Here is a 22,536-nt window from a genome sequence, read left to right as displayed (position 1 = left end):
ACAGCACTAGCGATTTTCTTCTAGAATATGTCGCCGCTCCCACACATCACTTGTCAACCTGCTAACGAAAGAAAATGCAATCATTAGCGCAGTCCAAAGTCACCAGAATGTGTAATTTTATCTGTATTCTTAAACCATAATGAAAAAAATTAACGCATGGAGCTGTTACTTACCAAAAAACTAATTATTCATGCAGTCATCCCCTGTACGTAGATACATTCGGTGAGAAGAATGCTATGTGCACAGCACTAGCGATTTTCTTCTAGAATATGTCGCCGCTCCCACACATCTCTTGTCAACCTGCTAACGAAAAAAAATGCAATCATTAGCGACTCGTACGTCACCAGAATGTGTAATTTTATCTGTATTCTTAAACCATAATGAAAAAAATTAACGCATCGAGCTGTTACTTACCAAAAAACTAATTATTCATGCAGTCATCCCCTGTACGTAGATACATTCGGTGAGAAGAATGCTATGTGCACAGCACTAGCGATTTTCTTCTAGAATATGTCGCCGCTCCCACACATCTCTCGTCAACCTGCTAACGAAAGAAAATGCAATCATTAGTGCAGTCCAAAGTCACCAGAATGTGTAATTTTATCTATATTCTAACGCAAGATGAAAAATTTTAAACATCGAGCTGTTACTTCCCAAAACACTAATTATTCATGCAATCATCCCCTGTACGTAGATACATTCGGTGAGAAGAATGCTATGTGCACAGCACTAGCGATTTTCTTCTAGAACATGTCGCCGCTCCCACACATCTCTTGTCAACCTGCTAACGAATGAAAATGCAATCATTAGCGCAGTCTAAAGTCAACAAAATGTGTAATTTTATCTGTATTCTTAAACCATAACGAAAACAATTAACGCATCGAACTGTTACTTACCAAAAAACTAATTATTCATGCAGTCATCCCCTGTACGTAGATACATTCGGTGAGAAGAATGCTATGTGCACAGCACTAGCGATTTTCTTCTAGAATATGTCGCCGCTCCCACACATCTCTTGTCAACCTGCTAACGAAAGCAAATGCAATCATTAGCGACTCGTAAGTCACCAGAATGTGTAATTTTATCTGTATTCTAAAACCATAATGAAAAAAATTAACGCATCGAGCTGTTACTTACCAAAAAACTAATTATTCATGCAGTCATCCCCTGTACGTAGATACATTCGGCGAGAAGAATGCTACGTGCACAGCACTAGCGATTGCCTTCTAGAATATGTCGCCGCTGCCACACATCTCTTGTCAACCTGCTAACGAAAGAAAATGCAATCATTAGCGCAGTTCAAAGTCACCAGAATGTGTAATTTTATCTATATTCTAACGCATGATGAAAAAAATGTAAACATCGAGCTGTTACTTCCCAAAAAACTAATTATTCATGCAGTCATCCTCTGTACGTAGATACATTCGGTGAGAAGAATGCTATGTACACAGCACTAGCGATTTTCTTCTAGAATATGTCGCCGCTCCCACACATCTTTTGTCAACCTGCTAACGAAAGGAAATGCAATCATTAGCGCAGTCCAAAGTCACCAGAATGTGTAATTTTATCTGTATTCTTAAACCATAATGGAAAAAATTTAAACATCTTGCTGTTACTTCCCAAAAAACTAATTATTCATGCAGTCATCCCCTGTACGTAGATACATTCGGTGAGAAGAATGCTATGTGCACAGCACTAGCGATTTTCTTCTAGAATATGTCGCCGCTCCCACACATCTCTTGTCAACCTGCTAACGAAAGAAAATGCAATCATTAGCGCAGTCCAAAGTCACCAGAATGTGTAATTTTATCTATATTCTAACGCATAATGAAAAAAATTTAAACATCGAACGGTTACTTCCCAAAAAACTAATTATTCATGCAGTCATCCCCTGTACGTAGATACATTCGGTGAGAAGAATGCTATGTGCACAGCACTAGCCATTTTCTTCTAGAATATATCGCCTCTCCCACACATCTCTTGTCAACCTGCTAACGAAAGGAAATGCAATCATTAGCGCAGTCCAAAGTCACCAGAATGTGTAATTTTGTCTATGTTCTAACGCATGATGAAAAAAATTTAAACATCGAGCGGTTACTTTCCAAAAAACTAATTATTCATGCAGTCATCCCCTGTACGTAGATACATTCGGTGAGAAGAATGCTATGTGCACAGCACTAGCGATTTTCTTCTAGAATATCTCGCCGCTCCCACACATCTCTTGTCAACCTGCTAACGAAAGAAAATGCAATCATTAGCGCAGTCCAAAGTCAACAGAATGTGTAATTTTATCTGCATTCTTAAACCATAATGAAAAAAATTATCGCATCGAGCTTTTACTTACCAAAAAACTAATTATTCATGCAGTCATCCCCTGTACGTAGATACATTCGGTGAGAAGAATGCTATGTGCACAGCACTAGCGATTTTCTTCTAGAATATGTCGCCGCTCCCACACATCTCTTGTCAACCTGCTAACGAAAGAAACTGCAATCATTAGCGCAGTCCAAAGTCACCAGAATGTGTAATTTTATCTGTATTCTTAAACCATAATGAAAAAAATTAACGCATCGAGCTGTTACTTACCAAAAAACTAATTATTCATGCAGTCATCCCCTGTACGTAGATACATTCGGTGAGAAGAATGCTATGTGCACAGCACTAGCGATTTTCTTCTAGAATCTGTCGCCGCTCCCACACATCTTTTGTCAACCTGCTAACGAAAGAAAATGCAATCATTAGCGCAGTCCAAAGTCACCAGAATGTGTAATTTTATCTGTATTCTTAAACCATAATGAAAAAAATTAACGCAACGAGCTGTTACTTACCAAAATACTAATTATTCATGCAGTCATCCCCTGTACGTAGATACAATCGGTGAGAAGAATGCTATGTGCACAGCACTAGCGATTTTCTTCTAGAATATGTCGCCGCTCCCACACATCTCTTGTCAACCTGCTAACGAAAGAAAATGCAATCATTAGCGCAGTTCAAAGTCACCAGAATGTGTAATTTTATCTATATTCTAACGCATGATGAAAAAAAATTTAAACATCGAGCTGTTTTTTCCCAAAAATCTAATTATTCATGCAGTCATCCTCTGTACGTTGATACATTCGGTGAGAAGAATGCTATGTGCACAGCACTAGCGATTTTCTTCTAGAATATGTCGCCGCTCCCACACACCTCTTGTCAACCTGCTAACGAAAGAAAATGCAATCATTACCGACTCGTAAGTCACCAGAATGTGGAATTTTATCTGTAGTCTTAAACCATAATGAAAAAAATTAACGCATCGAGCTGTTACTTACCAAAAAACTAATTATTCATGCAGTCATCCCCTGTACGTAGATACATTCGGTGAGAAGAATGCTATGTGCACAGCACTAGCGATTTTCTTCTAGAATATGTTGCCGCTCCCACACATCTCTTGTCAACCTGATAACGAAAGAAAATGCAATCATTAGCGCAGTCCAAAGTCACCACAATGTGTAACTTTATCTGTATTCTTAAACCATAATGAAAAAAATTAACGCATCGAGCTGTTACTTACCAAAAAAAAAATTGTTCATGCAGTCATCCCCTGTACGTAGATACATTCGGTGAGAAGAATGCTATGTGCACAGCACTAGCGATTTTCTTCTAGAATATGTCGCCGCTCCCACACATCTCTTGTCAACCTGCTAACGAAAGAAAATGCAATCATTAGCGCAGTTCAAAGTCACCAGAATGTGTAATTTTATCTATATTCTAACGCATGATGAAAAAAATTTAAACATCGAGCTGTTACTTACCAAAAAACTAATTATTCATGCAGTCATCCCCTATACGTAGATACATTCGGTGAGAAGAATGCTATGTGCACAGCACTAGCGATTTTCTTCTAGAATATATCGCCGCTCCCACACATCTCTTGTCAACCTGCTAACGAAAGAAAATGCAATCATTAGCGACTCGTAAGTCACCAGAATGTAGATTTTTATCTGTATTCTTAAACCATAATGAAAAAAATTAACGCATCGAGCTGTTACTTACCAAAAAACTAATTATTCATGCAGTCATCCCCTGTACGTAGATACATTCGGTGAGAAGAATGCTATGTGCACAGCACTAGCGATTTTCTTCTAGAATATGTTGCCGCTCCCACACATCTCTTGTCAACCTGCTAACGAAAGAAAATGCAATCATTAGCGCAGTACAAAGTCACCAGTATGTGTAATTGTATCTGTATTCTTATACCATAATGAAAAAAATTAACGCATCGAGCTGTTACTTACCAAAAAACTAATTATTCATGCAGTCATCCCCTGTACGTAGATACATTCGGTGAGAAGAATGCTATGTGCACAGCACTAGCGATTTTCTTCTAGAATATGTCGCCGCTCCCACACATCTCTTGTCAACCTGCTAACGAAAGAAAATGCAATCATTAGCGCAGTCCGAAGTCACCAGAATGTGTAATTTTATCTATATTCTAACGCATGATGAAAAAAATTTAAACATCGAGCTGTTACTTCCCAAAAAACTAATTATTCATGCAGTCATCCCCTGTACGTAGGTACATTCGGTGAGAAGAATGCTATGTGCACAGCACTAGCGATTTTCTTCTAGAATATGTCGCCTCTCCCACACATCTTTTGTCAACCTGCTAACGAAAGAAAATGCAATCATTAGCGCAGTCCAAAGTCACCAGAATGTGTAATTTTATCTATATTCTAACGCATGATGAAAAAAATTTAAACATCGAGCTGTTACTTCCCAAAAACCTAATTATTCGTGCAGTCATCCCCTGTACGTAGATACATTCGGTGAGAAGAATGCTATGTGCACAGCACTAGCGATTTTCTTCTAGAATATGTCGCCGCTCCCACACATCTCTTGTCAACCTGCTAACGAAAGAAAATGCAATCATTAGCGCAGTCCAAAGTCACCAGAATGTGTAAATTCATCTGTAGTCTTAAACCATAACGAAAAATATTAACGCATCGAGCTGTTACTTACCAAAAAACTAATTATTCATGCAGTAGAATATGTCGCCGCTCCCACATATCTCTTGTCAACCTGCTAACGAAAGAAAATGCAATCATTAGCGCAGTCCAAAGTCACCAGAATGTGTAAGTTTATCTATATTCTAACGCATGATGAAAAAATTGTAAACATCGAGCTGTTACCTCCCACAAACCTAATTATTCATGCAGTCATCCCCTGTACGTAGATACATTCGGTGAGAAGAATGCTATGTGCACAGCACTAGCGATTTTCTTCTAGAATATGTCGCCGCTCCCACACATCTCTTGTCAACCTGCTAACGAAAGGAAATGGAATCATTAGCGCAGTCCTAAGTCACCAGAATGTGTAATTTCATCTGTATTCTTAAACCATAATGAAAAAAATTAACGCATCGAGCTGTTACTTACCAAAAAACTAATTATTCATGCAGTCATCCCCTTTACGTAGATACATTCGGTGTGAAGAATGCTATGTGCACAGCACTAGCGATTTTCTTCTTGAATATGTCGCCGCTCCCACACATCTCTTGTCAACCCGCTAACGAAAGAAAATGCAATCATTAGCGCACTCCTAAGTCACCGAAATGTGTAATATTATCTGTATTCTTAAACCATAATGAAAAAAATTAAAACATCGAGCTGGTACTTACCAAAAAATCTTATTATTCATGCAGTCATCCACTGTACGTAGATATATTCGGGGTGAAGAATGCTATGTGCAAAGCACTAGCGATTTTCTTGTAGAATGTGTCGCCGCTCCCACACATCTCTTCTCAACCTGCTATCGCAAGCAAATGCAATCGTTAGCGCAATCCAAAGTCACCAGAATGTGTAATTTTATCTGTAATCTTAAACCATAATGAAAAAAATTAACGCATCGAGCTGTTACTTATTAAAAAACTATATATTCATGCAGTCATCCCCTTGTACGTAGATACATTCGGTGAGAATAATGCTATGTGCACAGCACTAGCGATTTTCTTGTAGAGTATCTCGCCGCTCCCACACATCTCCTGTCAACCTGCTATCCAAAGGAAATGTAAACATTAGCGCACTCCAAAGTCACCAGAATGTGTAATTATATCTGTATTCTAAAGCATAATGGAAAAAATTTAAACATCGAGCTGTTACTTCCCAAAGAACTAATTATTCACGCAGTCATCCCCTGTACGTAGATACATTCGGTGTGAAGAATGGTATGTGCACCGCACTAGCGATTTTCTTCTAGAATACGTCGCCGCTCCCACACATCTCTTGCCAACCTGGTAACGAAAGAAAATGCAATCATTAGCGCAATCCAAAGTCACCAGAATGTGTAATTTTATCTGTATTCTAAAACATAATGAAAAAAATTTAGACATCGAACTGTTGCTTAGGAGGAAAAGTAATTATTCATGCAGTCATCCCCTGTACGTAGATACATTCGGTGTGAAGAATGCTATGTGCACACCACTAGCGATTTTCTTCTAGAATACGTCGCCGCTCCCACACATTTCTTGTCAACTTGCTAACGAAAGAAAAAGTATACACTAGCGGACTTTAAAGTCATCAGAATGTGTATTTTTATCTGTATTCTTAAAGCATAACATAAAAACATTTAAACATCGATCTGTTACTTACAAAAACGGAATATCCACGCAGTCATCCACTGTACATAGCTACATTCGGTGTGAAGATTGGTATATGCACTGCACTAGCGATTTTTTAACTCTGAAACACACACTGCTTAAGAAACTGGAGAAACGGGATGGTGATTTCGATATAAAGGTTGCAGAACGCAACAACAGTACTGTATTTTGAATTTAGTAGCTGCGGAAGTCCGTCTTCCACGAAGTATGCAGTTTTGTAGATTGTTTGGAGGAATGTTTATTTTTACTGCTCGATTTACTGCGGAAAATCAATGTGTCTTCCAGAAGGAGATACATTGATTATAAGAAATTTGAAAACCAAATTGGCTGAACACTACGGTGATGGAGTCCTTGTCATAGTGCTGCTTATACAGGTACCACTGACTTGACTGGGAATGGTGACGTAACGGTTTCTGAAAATTTACAAGAATTTATAACGGTTCTGGTTGTCTCGAAGAAGAAATTAGTGAACATTCCCACTTGAGAAAACGTACAGCAATATCCCAAACGTCTGTGTCAGTTTCGAGGTCTCGTTCATTCACCTCCTCATTGCAACATGGGCCTTGCAGTGTACTTGTTTTCTAAGATGGGATCAAAAAACATCGTTGAAACTGTTTCTAATATGGGTTTCTGCTCTTCCTACAATAGCGTGAATATCAGATTCCAGCGTCTAAATGTGCTTGTGTTTCAGGCAAGTAATGCTGTCATAGTTTCTCGTTCGTCATATACTGCTGACGCAGTAAGCTTCCACTCCTGCTGAGTACATCTACAGTTGTAGCCGCGGTTGCAGAACAGCTTGGAGCCCAGAAAATGGGCTTGCCGTGGATCAAACTAGTCCCCTTGCCGTGAAACGACCGCCGCTCCGCACGGGATACGTGTATTACTACTGATTTTACACGGAACGATGTGGAAGAAAATGCAAGTGTATGAGGGCTGACTTACGCTGTGCAACAGTGTGTAAAAGCTGTCGAGGACGAACTGCATTAACGTACTCCCCGTGATTTGCCAGAAAATTTGGAGGATGGTTTTCAGTAAATAATTGTATAATGTTCAATACATATTGTGGCATTTTAGTTGTGAAGTTGTTGCAAATATGATGATTTTAAACGTCTCATAAAAACTCTTACTGTTGATGAATTCTATACTAATTCTTCATTCTCACGACCAATGATTTAGATCGTAATATAAATATTTAGGTGCCACCACCATTGCTGAGTGGATAGTGCTGCTGACTTCCATTCAGAGGACACTGGCTCGATTCCCGCTTGGGTCGAACGTTGTTTCCGGTTAGGGACTGGGCGTTGTGTTGTCGTTATCACCATTTCAACATCATCGAGGAGCAAGTCGCCGATGTGGCATTAAATAAAAAGACTTGCACTAAGCAGCTGGAAAACGGTAGATGGGGCCTCCCTGCCACACGATCATTTCATACTACTTTCAGTACCGTGCGTAACACTGAGCAAAACAATGCACAGCAGAATTGTTCGGAATCAATAGATGTCACTTTTAAAAGGAATTTCACTCACTCCTTTTTTTATCTTCACATTTCAGTATTGAAGTGTATCTGTTACTCACATCTTTCTACACGTAAAAAAGGCAAGTGGTTGTGCAGAAGCAAAGGAAAATAGCTTAAAATTATGCCAAACTCATAGAATAATTAATTTTTACTCTTCCAAATATAATTTTTCGAAAACTGGTTTCCTTGCTTAAAGATGCGCATGACCTCCTTTAAGAAGAATTTAAGTACACATATTTTCATCGTAATAGACTTCGGAAAGCGAACTGTTTTTTGTAAAAATGGAAAAAGGTAAAAAAAAATGTATTAGGGGTTGGCGCGAGGCGAATGTTTACCTGCTCTGGGTAGGGGGGAAGGGTGGGAATTTTTCTGTTTCTTATTTTCATCTTTTCATATAACTTTTCATTTCAATATTTCAAAACTTTATAAATTATTTTCCCAGTTTTCCTAGTTTCCCTGGGCTAACATGTATCTAGGCATGGATGAAAAAACACAATGGTTCAAGCATAGAGCCGCTCCAGCAAAAACTGCTCGTCAGAATTTGGTACATTATTTTTCCCAGACAGTGTGACAGACAGCACTGTAAAATACACAAACGAAGAACTGGACGAATGACAGAAGCTTATTCTCAAAGTTCTCGAGACTGCGCACATACAGATAGTGAAGAATTATTTGCTTCTCTTGGTGTTTTATACCCTGCTGGAGTGAAAAGTACACAGTATCACAGTTGGGATGATTATGGAACACTGATACTGTCAACAAGTGTAGCAGGGCGCAGAGGAAGGCCGCAGATAACGTGACGCCAATTAAATATTCTATGAGTTAGTGGATGTGCAGGAAGATTGACAGCAATAGTCGAGAAGTTGAAAGAATGTTGTGAAGGTTGTGATGTCAGATAGTGCATTCCAATTAAGTCGGCAAAATACACTATAAAAGATTGCGCAATCTGCGATGGTGTAATTTTTTACACCCTAAATATGGACGTATGTGCAGATAAACAACCTGCTGGTCCACGTCAAATACCCATTGATGCAGGGGACGCGGTGTTACTGCTAATTAGACCCACTGACAACACAGACAGAGACGTGGCGACGATGGACAACTATTTTGTTTCTGTACCAGTCGCGAACGAATAAGCTATTGACACACAGTAGTAGGTACCCTGCGGAAGAATAGGAGATAAACTCTGTAAGATCTGCTGTCAGTAAAGTGTTGACCTGTATTTACGCATTGGGAGAGAAATCAAGTGGCAGCTTCTTTGCCGGTATGTCCCAAACAAGAAACAGAAAAAGAACTTACTAACAGGAATTAAAATAGGTGGAATAAATGTAAACAACCTCAGGTACGCGGATGATACGATCCTGTTGGCAGAAAGTGAAGAAAAATTGAGAACACTCTTACTAAAGGTGAAAGACGAAAGTGAAAAGGCCGGTCTTATGCTGAATGTGAAGAAAACGAAAATTATGGCAACTACACCTACCAATTCGAGGGAAAAAAACAGGAGAAACCATGGAGGTAGTGACCACATTCAGTTATCTCGGTTCCCAGATCTCTGTTGATGGCGACTGCAGCCATGAAATCCGGAGACGCCTGTTGCTCGGTAGACAGGCGATGACAAACCTTGACAAGGTTATAAGGTCCAGAGATATAACACTAGCAACAAAGATCCGTATTGTGAGGGCCATGGTCTTTCCAATTGTGATGTATGGATGTGAGACCTGGACCATTAGAAAGGCTGAACGGCAAAGAATTGACTCCTTCGAATTGTGGTGTTGGAGGAAACTTCTTAGAGTTCCATGGACTGCAAAGAGAACCAACAGATCAATATTGGAGCAAATAAAACCAGATTTCTCCCTGGAAGGTCTAATGTTAAAACAAAAGCTGATCTACTTTGGACACACAATGCGAAGGCATGCCTCACTGGAAAAAAACATTAATGCTGGGGAAGGTTGAAGGAACTAGAAGAAGAGGACGTCAGAGGATGAGATGGGTCGATGGCATAACAGAAGCAATGTGTTCCAACCTGGAAGGTCTACGGGAGAAAGTGAAAGACAGGAAAAAGTGGCGTGATTTGGTTCATGGGGTCACGAAGAGTCGGAACCGACTAAACGAATAGAGAGAGAGAGAGAGAGAGAGAGAGAATGGTGTCTACGATGTGCAGCGACTATAGTATAGACGCTTACGTGGCAAAGTGAATAAGCCTGAAGTGGTAACATTCTACAGCCTCAGAAGAACAGGCGTAGATGTTATTTGTCTGAAATGGTAATATTCTACTTCAAAAGTAAGCAATTGCTGACTCATTACGCTGCCTTTAAGCTTGCTTAAGATCGGAGTACCAATGCTCACATGTATAATATACAAGATGAATACAAGTGATTTTAATGCCAAGGAGAATATTCCTTGCAGAAGTGAGTATGGCGCATGCAAAACATATGACCAAACAAACATCGATTTCTAGCATACCATGCCACTTGAAGAAGACAGAGAAAGGTTTTGTAGATATCCACAACCTACTCATAGCAGAAGGAGCAACTGAATAAAGAGAAAAACCAAAAAGTCACTACTGCCCTAAAGAGAAAACTAGATATACACAGCATTGATGCTATCTTCGTTCCAGTCATTCTGTGAGTATCGGTTCCTAAATCGAGCGTCACCCAGGTCTACCCTCTTAAGATAACCCAGAAAACGAAGTACCAGCAAACACGGCACGGTGCGCACACAGCTTTAGGCATTCGGTCAAACGTATTTTGTTATTATTTACTTTCTACGTATTTTTTTAAATTTTGTATTATGTATTTTTAAAGTAAAAAATTTGCATCCAGAGGACACTATACGACATCGAAGAAGGGTCTTCGCTGAGTGCGGGGGCGGCTGATGAAAGCTCTGAACGCCACTTTGTCAGCCTAGAACAAAATTTCAAAAACTCCTTTGAAACTGATGATATTTTCTGACGTAGTACGTAGAGATTAAGAAGTTCTTCTATGTACGTCAGGTCACGTACAAGAAGGTTTTGCTAGGATTGTAATCGGCACATATTGCGAACGAAAGTCTTCCACTGCCTTGTAACAGCAGCGCTCTGAATAGACTAAGAACTACTACTTGTTGTGGAAAGTTCAGGTATAGACTCTGCTGTGTCTGCATTAAAAGACTCAGTCTGGAATTTGAGTATAATTTGAGTATCTTCCAAGAACGATTGTATGTCAGTGGGATACTGCCAAGGAAAAGTGATCACTGAATCAAAATGACTAAACAGAACGAGCAGAGTAGGCAGTTCTGGTGGAGCTAACGGAGAATTTGGGGGACAATGCTTCTTACCATGCGTTCTACAACTCAGCGTTAAGAGAACTCAACTGCAAACACACATTAACATACGCCGTCACATGTATGTCCGCAAAACAGAAGCTGTTACTATTTCTTCTTTATGATACGAATTTACGCAACTGATGGAAACAAGCGTTATATTTGTGACGCGAAACTTGCCATAAAGATGACATAATATTTTATTTACGTGCCGCAGGATGCGAAGGTTATCTTACACTGAGAAGGGCGGAATCACAAAATTAATTCTCCTAACTTGAGAGAAACACACACACACACACACACACACACACACACACACACATGCACATACACAGGCGAGCGCTAATTCACACTGTCAAACATGCACGCACCTTTCACAACCTGCCGACAGATATTTTAGATTTACTGCAGGTAGCGTCAGGGCAATGGAGGTCATGAGTACCGAGGAATTCTTTTTCGGTTTTCAGTAAAACATATTGGTATGATTAAAAACAACGATCAACGGCATATCCAAACTATGAAGCGAATGATAATCAAAATATTCAAATGGATGTGGAATCTTATTGGACTTAACTGCTAAGGTCATCAGTCCCTAAGCTTACACACTACTTAACCTAAATTATCCTAAGGACAAACACACACACCCATGCCCGAGGGAGGACTCGAACCTCCGCCGGGACCAGCCGCACAGTCCGTGACTGCAGCGCCTCAGACCGCTCGGCTAATCCCGCGCGGTGAATGATAATCGGATTGATTAAACGCATTCCATATAAAATTGCACCAGTTAAGTGCTACCAAATGGACAGACGACATTCTGTTCCACCACCAGAATGTTTACAAAGTAGTCATAAGCTTGTCGCACAATAAATTATAAATGTAAAACTGAGTACAAGCTTACTATGGACTTATTGTATCAATGACACACATCTAGCTTGCTATCTTTTACAAGCCACTGACAACAAACATGAATTGTATTTCAGTTACCGTGTGGATACTACCATGGGTGTCGTGAAACCGACAGAGCACGAAAACTGCATGCACATTGAGCGCATATTTGTTGTTACATCTAATCCAAAAGCAACAAACTTAGCACAACATTTCTTCATATTGCCGAAGAAGACACATCACAAATTTGCGCGACTATCTCTGAGCACAAACACTACTGACCAGGCGTCGGTCTAATATTGCGCCAAGAAAGTTGAAAATCTCGTACCTTTAGGACGAGGAAACTTTCTGCTGGACGCTGGGAACCGAAAATAAAATCCTCTGTTACTGATCTCTAACTGGGAGTATCGAATTAGCCTGTGTATGTAAGGCAGATCAAACAAGCATACTCGTATACGCCTTTCAAAGAACAATTATTTGTCGCGGGAAAACAGAGTGTAAATAATACGTGGCGGGAAAGAACAATCTCGCAGCGAACGTATCAGTCGACCTGAATTTTGAGACGAGCTCAAAATAAAATATATAAACTGATACAATGCATTGTTCTGCAAATAGCAGCTCCGCTTGCCCTAAACCTGTACGTTTACAGAAATATTCTCTCAGTTATTTTCAGCGATTAATAAGACGCTAATTATAAATATCTATTATTCAGTATTCTAACTTGTGATTCCTACGGAGGGCGAATTACGTACAACGTCTCCCGTATTGTGTTTCGTATCCTGGGATAAGGAGTGTTTCAGCTGACAAACAAACGACGTTAATTCACATAAACGGAACACGCATGCAGCAGATTCTGGCAGCTACTATTTTGACTGAGGAGTCGCTCTTTTATTTGTTCTATGCAGTTCAAAAAAATAATTCAAATGGCTCTGAGCACTATGGGACACAACTGCTGTGGTCATCTGTCCCCTAGAACTTAGAACTACTTAAACCTAACTAACCTAAGGACTTCACACTCATCCATGCCCGAGACAGGATTCGAACCTGCGACCGTAGCGGTCGCGCGTTTCCGGACTGTAGCGCCTAGAACCGCTGGGCCACTCCGGCCGGCTCTATGCAGTTGATCACACATGATAGTGCATCAAACTGAGACTCTTCGTCGCAGCTATTCAGTTGCTGTTACGCTTAGCTTATTCAGTTCATTCGGTGACTGCTTCTTGCATGTTTGTACTGTAAACATTTTACCGATTACGGGACTCGAGACGATAGTATAGAACAAAGAACTTCACGGTGCAGCTTGAAATTTACAGCTGACAGATAGTCATACAACTAGATAAACATGCACGCAAAAGAACCGTTTATTTTACTTTAGCTTTGTTGCAGTCCGCATTATTCACAACTGACATTTTTTTCTGATTTGTTTGCCCAACTGCACCTCAATAACTTCAAATGACTCATAGTGCCGGTCTACTAATGGCTCTTATTGATTTCCTGACCTTCATGCTCAGTGTATGTGCTCTGTCGTAATTACCTGACCTCTAAATCTATATGAACATCTGCAGACATAATTCGCAAGCCAACGTATGGTGCGTGGCGGAGGGTGCCCTGTACCACTAGCAGTCGTTTCCTATCCAGTTCCACTCGCAAACAGAGCCGTGGAACAATGACTATATGCCCACGTACTCGGCCTATCCTCCTCTACTCTTGTCTTTATGGTCCTTATTCGAAATGTACGTTGGCGGCAATAGAATCGTTCTGCAGTCAGCCTCAAATGCCAGTTCTCTAAATTTTGTCAATAGCGCTCCCCGAAAAGAACTTCGGCTTCCCCGTTCCCGAAACAGCTCTGTAATACTTGCGTGACCTTTGCAAAATGCTCGAGGAAGCAAAAGTTTTTAAACCTTTCATAGTTGTTGTTGTTGTGGTCTTCAGTCCTGAGACTGGTTTTATGCAGCTCTCCATGCTACTCTATCCTGTGCAAGCTTCTTCATCTCCCAGTAACTACTGCAACCTACATCCTTCTGAATCTGCTTAGTGTACTCATCTCTTGGTCTCCCTCTACGATTTTTACCCTCCACGCTGCCCTCCAATACTAAATTGGTGATCCCTTGTTGCCTCAGAACATGTCCTACCAGCCGATCCCTTTCATAGTAATTTCCATAAATAGTTCAATTTCTTTAGCATCCAAGCTTTGTCCTGCTGTACATTTACCTCACCTCTGATGCGTCTTCACAGAACGGAACGTCCATCGTGGAGTCGCCAGCATACCGCCTGGACGTCGAACAGTGGGCAAATGTTTTTACAGGTGAGTCCCGATCTGGTTTGGAGGGTAATTTTCCAATCATTCGCAGCTGGAAGGAACGTGGAAGCATTGTGGAAAGAGACCTGTATCGAGGAGGATCCGTAATGATGCAGGGCAGGGATTATGTTGACCACTGTAATACCTCTTCATGAAATTCTACGGGTGATTCGGCAAGGTTTAACTGCTGTAAACCGTGGTGAAGAGATCTTGGTATCTCAAGTGCGGTTGTTGCGAGGTGGTGTGGACCCACACTTCCTATTGATGGACGATAATGCTCTACTTCATAGAGAACAAATGGTTATTGTTTTCCTGGGAAACGGAAAATGTTGCACGCATGGCGTGGCATGCTCGTTCTCCCGGTTTGAATCCCTAGAGCATGTGTGGGATGCACTGTGGAGACAGGTTCCATCACGTTAGCATCCATCAACTATTCTCCAAGACTTGCGAGCAGCTCTGCAGGCAGAACGGGCGTTATTGCCTCAACATGAGATTGATGACATCAGTCATATTGTCGGGCCTGTATTGCTGCCACAGGTGGACAGTTCACACCCCATACTGAGCACGTTAACCAGTTGTCGGAATCTGTGTGCAAATCCGTTAAGCTGAAAAAAAAACAAAGAACATTGTTGTCTACCGTTATGCCTATAGCAGTTGTTAACGTTCTGCATTCTTCACATTGTTTCTACTTTACTATCACCTGTTTGTTATGTTTCGTGGAAAAATACGCTCAATCTTGCAAAACTGCCGTTTGTTGCTTCAATTTTGGACTCAATCTGACACAATTACAGATGAAAATAAGAAAGATTTAAAGGCTATGATGCGTTAGATGGAAAGGAATGCAGCTCTGTGGAAAGTGACAGAGAACATCGCACCTAGAACAATTGCATTGGACGTGGCACCTAAAATAAATGTCTATGTTTGAATTGCCTACAGCACCAAAACATTCCCAATCTGTCATGAAATTGTCACTAATGTATGATAGTAGACTCTCATTTGTATCTTGGAAATGTTTCAGGAATAATTAATAAAACACTACGCTACAGACAGTTTTTTGTTATAACTTCTGCTCATAAGTTTGGCACTTCGCACCTTTCTACAGTCGAGTATCCAATTAATGAGCATTTAGCGATCTATGACGATTAAGATATTCCTAGCCCATCGGGGTCACGTACAATTCCGAACTCTCAAAGAGCGAGGAAAAGAAAAACGATTTGACTAGGACACGGAGCTACGTGTTTAGTAAATGTTTTAAATGGTCGTTTGTCTTCTACTCACTGAGTTGTATTGCAACTGAATTGATCCAAGTTCATATTCAATACTACAAATAACCAACCACAACATTAAGTCAACCATTGTCACGTTCACTGTTGCCGGCACAGCGACAGATTGTAGTTATTTTGTGATTTAATTAGACGTGTATAATTTTAAATTTCTGGTGCCTACTTTTTCTAGTCAGTTCAAAAACATTTCCCTGGAGGGTGCCGGAACGCTGATCCTGCCGAAATTAAGCACTGCAAAAGAAGCGTATGTTTCTGCTACTGTCTGTTCTTATTACGATAGCCACTTTCCTTGACACGTGACAATTTTGTACGGAGTGTAATGATTCGCGCTTTCTACACTTCACTCGGCTTTCTAACATACCAATATTATGTAAATGTATTTATTTTTTCTTCAGAAGACGACTGTTTTGAAGATCCTTGCTGTGTATGGCTCAGAGACAGAAACAATTGCAGTATCCGTTTCTTCTGAGTTAGGGGAAACAGTTTGATAGCTTTTGACGTTTTCTGTGCGGTTTCCTCGATACCACTTGTGGTGGATTATTTGGTGCGTCAGATAAAGTGGATACTCCATTCCATAGAAGTTTCCTATGTTCCACATTCACTGATTTGGTTGGCATTGTAGCGAACAAACCATCATGTCGTCAGATGGTCATTAAAGGTCGTCCTGCGAAAAGTTAGCTCTTCTACTGTTTAGCAGTCATATTTCATTCTTCAAGGAAAGCGTCGTCCTATATAAATATCTGTACGTTACAAGAGACTCGTAAATAAACTGGCCTGTGAGGTACCGTTTTATACATCGCAGGATCCTTAGAAAACTAAAGAAAGACAAATGCGGTATAATTTCTTTGGTTAATGCCAGTTTTTAATGCAATACACACGCTACCTTTCGTAAAAACTATGTTGGAAATTAATATAAACGATGCCGTTCGCGTTCATCCGATATCGTAATCAAAAGTGTAGCTTACTGCGAGCTTGGAGGTCTGTCGTGGCAGTGTGTATCAACACTGAGCAGCAGTGTCGTGACTGAATTTATCAGACTAGACGTGTACTAGACTGTGGACAAGCACATAATAACTCTAGCTACACCTTTTCGCCAATCACCTTGGTTGTTCTGTTATCAACAGCTGCATAAGTGGTGAAGTCGAAATTACTAGTTTCCTTTTAAAGAGATCAGTAACATGAGATTTGATTTTCCGATTTGAGTGTACACGAGGAAGGTTCCTTGACGCAAAGGTAAGAATAACATTCACCAGGCAGTAGGAGAGCGCACACAGCTGTGATTGTGATCAGTAGCAGTTGCGAGACTTTTGTACTTCCTTTCAGGTAAGCTGGGAAATGTGATGAAATGCCCACACCTAGTTCCTGGGACTTACATTACGCTAGTTAACATGTATGAATCAAACATGTGCTCTAAATGCAAACAGTTTCTACGGTTTTCTTTCTTTCACAATAGTTAGCTGTCAGAATCACCCATAAGCAGGACCAAGAAAGTAACTGGAGTGTGTTTCTGTTTACTGATTGTGCTTCACAACAGGTAAAATTTAGGAGCAGTGTAATTAATGTCGTGAAAGCGTGCCTTTTCATTCATTTCGAATAGCTTCCGGTTTACCAATGTGACAGTCAGGAAATATCTGGAAAGAATTTAACTATATGATCATTATAAATTGTGTGACACGCTAATGAACTGAATTTGAAAACGCTGTGGTAAATGAAATGACTGCCTTGAAGTCTTACTGGTGATGCTCAAGTGGTGGAATAGTACCGTGAAATATATGCTGTAGTGTGAATTGAGTCTGTCATGATACTATTTGCGTTAGTCCTTTTCACTAGAATATAACTGACCTATGCAAATGAATATGCCAGTGCAATTAGTGTTCTTCGATCGGAATTACTGCGATAGTTCTAGTCTTTTAAACCGTTATATGAACTGGTCCCCTATTGTAAAATCAAAGTTCTCGACACCGGAGCGCATGTTTGCGCGTCCCCATGTTGAAGAAACTGGGTGAAATCACGGAAAAATCATTTTTCCCTCATGTATCCCTTTTCCGATGGAAATTTCGGCTAAAGAAATGTGAATACATTTTTTGGAACATAAAATTTGCCATAAACTTCTGTTTATAATGTTTTTTGTATTTCTTATGTTGCACGGATGGGTTTGATTTGTCTTGAATAACTCGACCCATTGCAAATTTGAGAAAAATTAACGAACAACAATTTACACTGGTTACAATTTTGATACAAGACGTGCATGTTCTACATTTTATTGGCCCTTTTAGACAGAGGCATACTGAGGTAATCCTGAGCCTTTTTTTTCCTCCATCTCCCCCCACTAACATGGAAACGCAGAAGATTAGCGTTCCGGTCTCTGGAGATACGAGATGACGGCCACGACAGAGGAGAGCAGATAATTTAATCCGAACACCATCCTAATTAAAACGTTACATTTTCCAACTGAAAACATTCCAAAACATGTTTAATGCATTTCAACTTTTGCTTTTTACGAATATGTCAACATGTGACGTTTTGCTAAACATAGCAGATAATTTTCGATAACATAAAATCCAGACAAAGAGTCATTCGAAATACTTTTTGCAATTGCTACCTAATCGCTAGCGTGTTGTAACCGACTGCAGGCCATTATTGCTCGCGACAATGCCAGCTCGTGTGTGGGGGTAGTTAATGAGCTCGTTGTCGAAAGAACAACTAACGCCAGATCACGAGATACACAGCGGCGTAGGTCACGTATGACTGACGTTCAGGGCTATAACTTACGTATCACCGAAATGAAACACGAGCAACGACGATCGAAGTTGCCAGCAAACAAAAATCTGTCCATTACAGCTCGAATTCGAGCGACCTCAACCAATATAGTACTACGGAGGTGAAAAGCCAAGAAAGTGTGGGAGCACTGAAGTGGCACTGAGGATATGAATTTACCGGGCACGAAGACAATAATACAGACCCACCTTATTTGATCATAACTACGCAAGCAGAAAAAACCATTTCAAAACACATTTCATTCCTCAAATAACACACTGATGGTTTCAGACGCAAATCAGTCTATTGTCAAACACAGAACTTAATGCCTGAAATCCTTCTATAATCCGTTATAAATTCTTAGACCTTCTTACGATAGCTCTATGGAAAACATGTTTCAAGACACCATGGTGTTGTACTACTCTTTCCGAGCGAATTCAGAAAGCACGAATATTCTTTTGTCCAGTTCCACCTGCCAGCTTTGACCAATGACCTCATACCTAAGCCAAAGAAGCTACATGGAGGCGATATGAAGGCAACGAGCATAGTCTTATCACAGTATTTAGATTCTAGAAACGAGGCTTATTCCTAGACAAGAGAATATACCAGTAGAATAAATGGTTCAAATGGCTCTGAGCACTATGGGACTCAACTGCTGTGGTCATCAGTCCCCTAGAACTTAGAACTACTTAAACCTAACTAACCTAAGGACATCACACACATCCATGCCCGAGGCAGGATTCGAACCTGCGACCGTAGCAGTCGCACGGTTCCGGACTGCGCGAGTAGAATAAAAGAAAATACACATACATTCGGTAAAATATCATCGCAGTTCAACCGATTAATTACATAGCACGAGTTATATCGTCCAGAAATTGAAGTAACCATAGTTTACTCGAGTAAGTGAAAAAACAACAGACGATCTTTAAAGTGCACTCCAATATTACGCATAGTAAACTCGTAATATTATAGAATAGTGATAATTCTTAATAATAAGTACCGAGTCTATAGGACTACCGGAGAGAAATGGGAGTTTTGGACGGGACCAAACTGAAATCTAATACAACAACCGCAAAATGAAATAAACAGTAACATACAGGAAACGTAAGGAAGACGTAAGCAGGAAATAAGGAGACAGCAACAAAAAATTCCTAAAAGAAAATGCACCATAGAAGTAAGGTAAGTTCACGAGAATATAAATCTTGGAATCGGTAACTGGAAATGACTCTATAAGGTCAATCATAGTTATCGATTTCAAGGTTAATCATTTTCAGTGTTCTTTATTACAGGATTTCTATTTTGGTTTTACTTTCTGTACTACTGCGATAAATAACAAATCTTGGAATTGGTAACTACAATGGACTTATATAGGTCAATTCTAGCTGTTGATTCAAAGGTTAGATATTTATCGCGTTTTTGCAGCAGTAGAGGAAGTGATACCATACAGTTAAGTCCTTGCAGAATTAGCCACCCACATCAGATGAAAATCACATAATAAAAGAACGAGGAGCTGACCATTAGGGTGATACCGCACCTGAAAATTGTAAAAGAATGCACAGTAGGCGAGTGGACTGGTTTGTTACAGGATTTCTGATATTTTTGTGTGTGCTTTTTGTACTACGCAGCAGTGTGTACTGTGCACTCTTTGGTAACTGTCACGCACAGAATCAATCTAATTATTGATTCCACGTTCCGTTATTTTTCGTGATTTTTACTGGCTGTGAATTATTTCGTTAAGGATTTAACTTTTTCGTATCGCTCTCTATACTACCGCAAAACCGCAAAAAATAACAAAATCTGGAATCGACAACTAGAAGTGACTTACATAGCTCAAGTGCAGAAGCAAAAACCAACAAAATAAATCCTAGAAAATAAGAACACACACTTAATGGAATGTCACCAAAAATAACCAATCGTGGAAAGGAGAACTAAAACTGACCTACATAGCTGTCCTCTTAATTTCCTGCCAAACCTCACTCTTAAACATCGTGCCACATTCGGAAAAAAATGCGAGAATCTATATTATAAATATTATTGCAGATCGTTTCATTAACATCAACGCAAGCTCTTTTTGAAAAGCAAGATGATAAATACGTTAGCTAATCGTTCCAGTCGCAGCGATTTAGGCTGCCCTCTCAGATTCCTCCCTAACCACAGTCGCAGTAATCGCGACATATTTGTAATAAACAGCATAATTTACATCAGTTGCTATGACCACCGCAGATAATATTTAATAACACGCCACTTACGTCATTCACATCCTAAACTCGTGACGTTACACAGGACGTCACTCGTTAAAGCTGACGGGCGGAATCGGTATTGGCAGAAATCAGATGCTGGTTGGCGGCTCACCAAAGACCGTCATCGCTGCTGCGTGCCCTTACTGCAGCTCACGGTTTCTTACGATGTTGCTGAACGGGACACGAACATTCGTGTTGCTCGCCTTTCGACTCGACTCGGACTGTTTCTAAGCAACGTCACAGGGCCTTGAAGAATGGCGATGCTCTTTTCACAAAAATTCTCCGCAAACGTGACGTCATTTTGACGTCACGCGCAATATCGATGAGCGCATGAGCGGCTATCATCTTTGTTTCAACGAAGAATGTGAATATTATTGCCCCTCGATTCACTCGCAGCAATTTAAGCCGTCCTCCTAGGTTCCTTCCTAACCACACACTCGGGAAACGCCACACAATCGTGAATAAACAGCGAAATATTATTGACAAGGGAGAGTATGAATGTTAATGCTTCTCATTTCACTCGTGTCCTCTTATGTTCCTGTCTAACCACGTACTCGAAAGGCGGCCACATACGGAAATAAAGAACCAAATATTTGCAAGAAGGAAGAATATGAATTTTATTGGTGCTCGTTTCAGTAGCAGCAATTTAAGCTGTCCCCCTACGGTTCTGCCCTACTCGGAAATAGCTAAATATTTATTTCATCAATCGTTCTCAAATCACACTCAATATAAATAACAACCAGTATTGCAGAACACACTTGTATTACAATCATAAGAAAGTAACAGAATGTTTTAACAACGCTAGTATGAAAAAAATCCATGTAACAGCTTTCGACTCCAATGTAACAGTTCTGACATTAAATGTAACTGGGTTTTCTCTTTTGATGCTAGTCAATTGTCAGGATGAGCATTACTGCAAAGGGCATTTGATTCTAAAGCATTGTGTTAGGGTGAAAATACTAAATTAATTAATTTTTCTCTCTTAACAACATGTGGTCAGTGTGGGTTCTTCCTTGGCTCGAGTATGAGGTAGAATGAAACAGCATTTTTACGTAAGATAACTTTTATTGCAAGTTTCGTACAACTGTTTCCTTACTCGATGTTCTGGCTCGGAGAACGGCAACTGTGTTGTTTGCGAAGCCTTCTGCTGCGGCAGCGGCGGCGTCTGATTACGCGTGGCAGTGTGTATCTCGTGTCGCCGTCTCGCCCAGTTGACTGTAGACGCGCAGCGCGAGGTGGCCCGTTTAACTATTGCGAGCGAAGTCGTGCATCGGATGGTGATACCTTGGATGTGGCGTCCCAGTGTTTCTCTTCTCTAAGCGGCCGCGTGTGTTGTGCGTCGGCCAGCGGAGCGGCGCAGCGGGGGAAGGCCAGTGTCCCGAACTCGAACAACGGACTCCCGCTTGCCAGTCTTCGGCTGTCAGATCTTCATCCCAGCTCACAGGTGGCCGTCTCCTTCCCGTCCTCACGAGTCACCCGGGTACGTAAAAATCAGTCTTCAAATACCTTTTAACTTCTGTTTTCCGGCGCCGAGGCTGCTGCCTCCTATTCCATTACAGTGGCGGACTTGGTGCGTCTGTGCATGATGTAGTCTCTTCTTGCAAGACGGTCTTCAGCACCGA

The sequence above is a fragment of the Schistocerca nitens genome, unplaced genomic scaffold, assembly GCF_023898315.1.
Source record: "Schistocerca nitens isolate TAMUIC-IGC-003100 unplaced genomic scaffold, iqSchNite1.1 HiC_scaffold_362, whole genome shotgun sequence".
Lineage (NCBI taxonomy): Eukaryota > Metazoa > Arthropoda > Insecta > Orthoptera > Acrididae > Schistocerca > Schistocerca nitens.
This window is presented reverse-complemented; position numbering follows the sequence as displayed.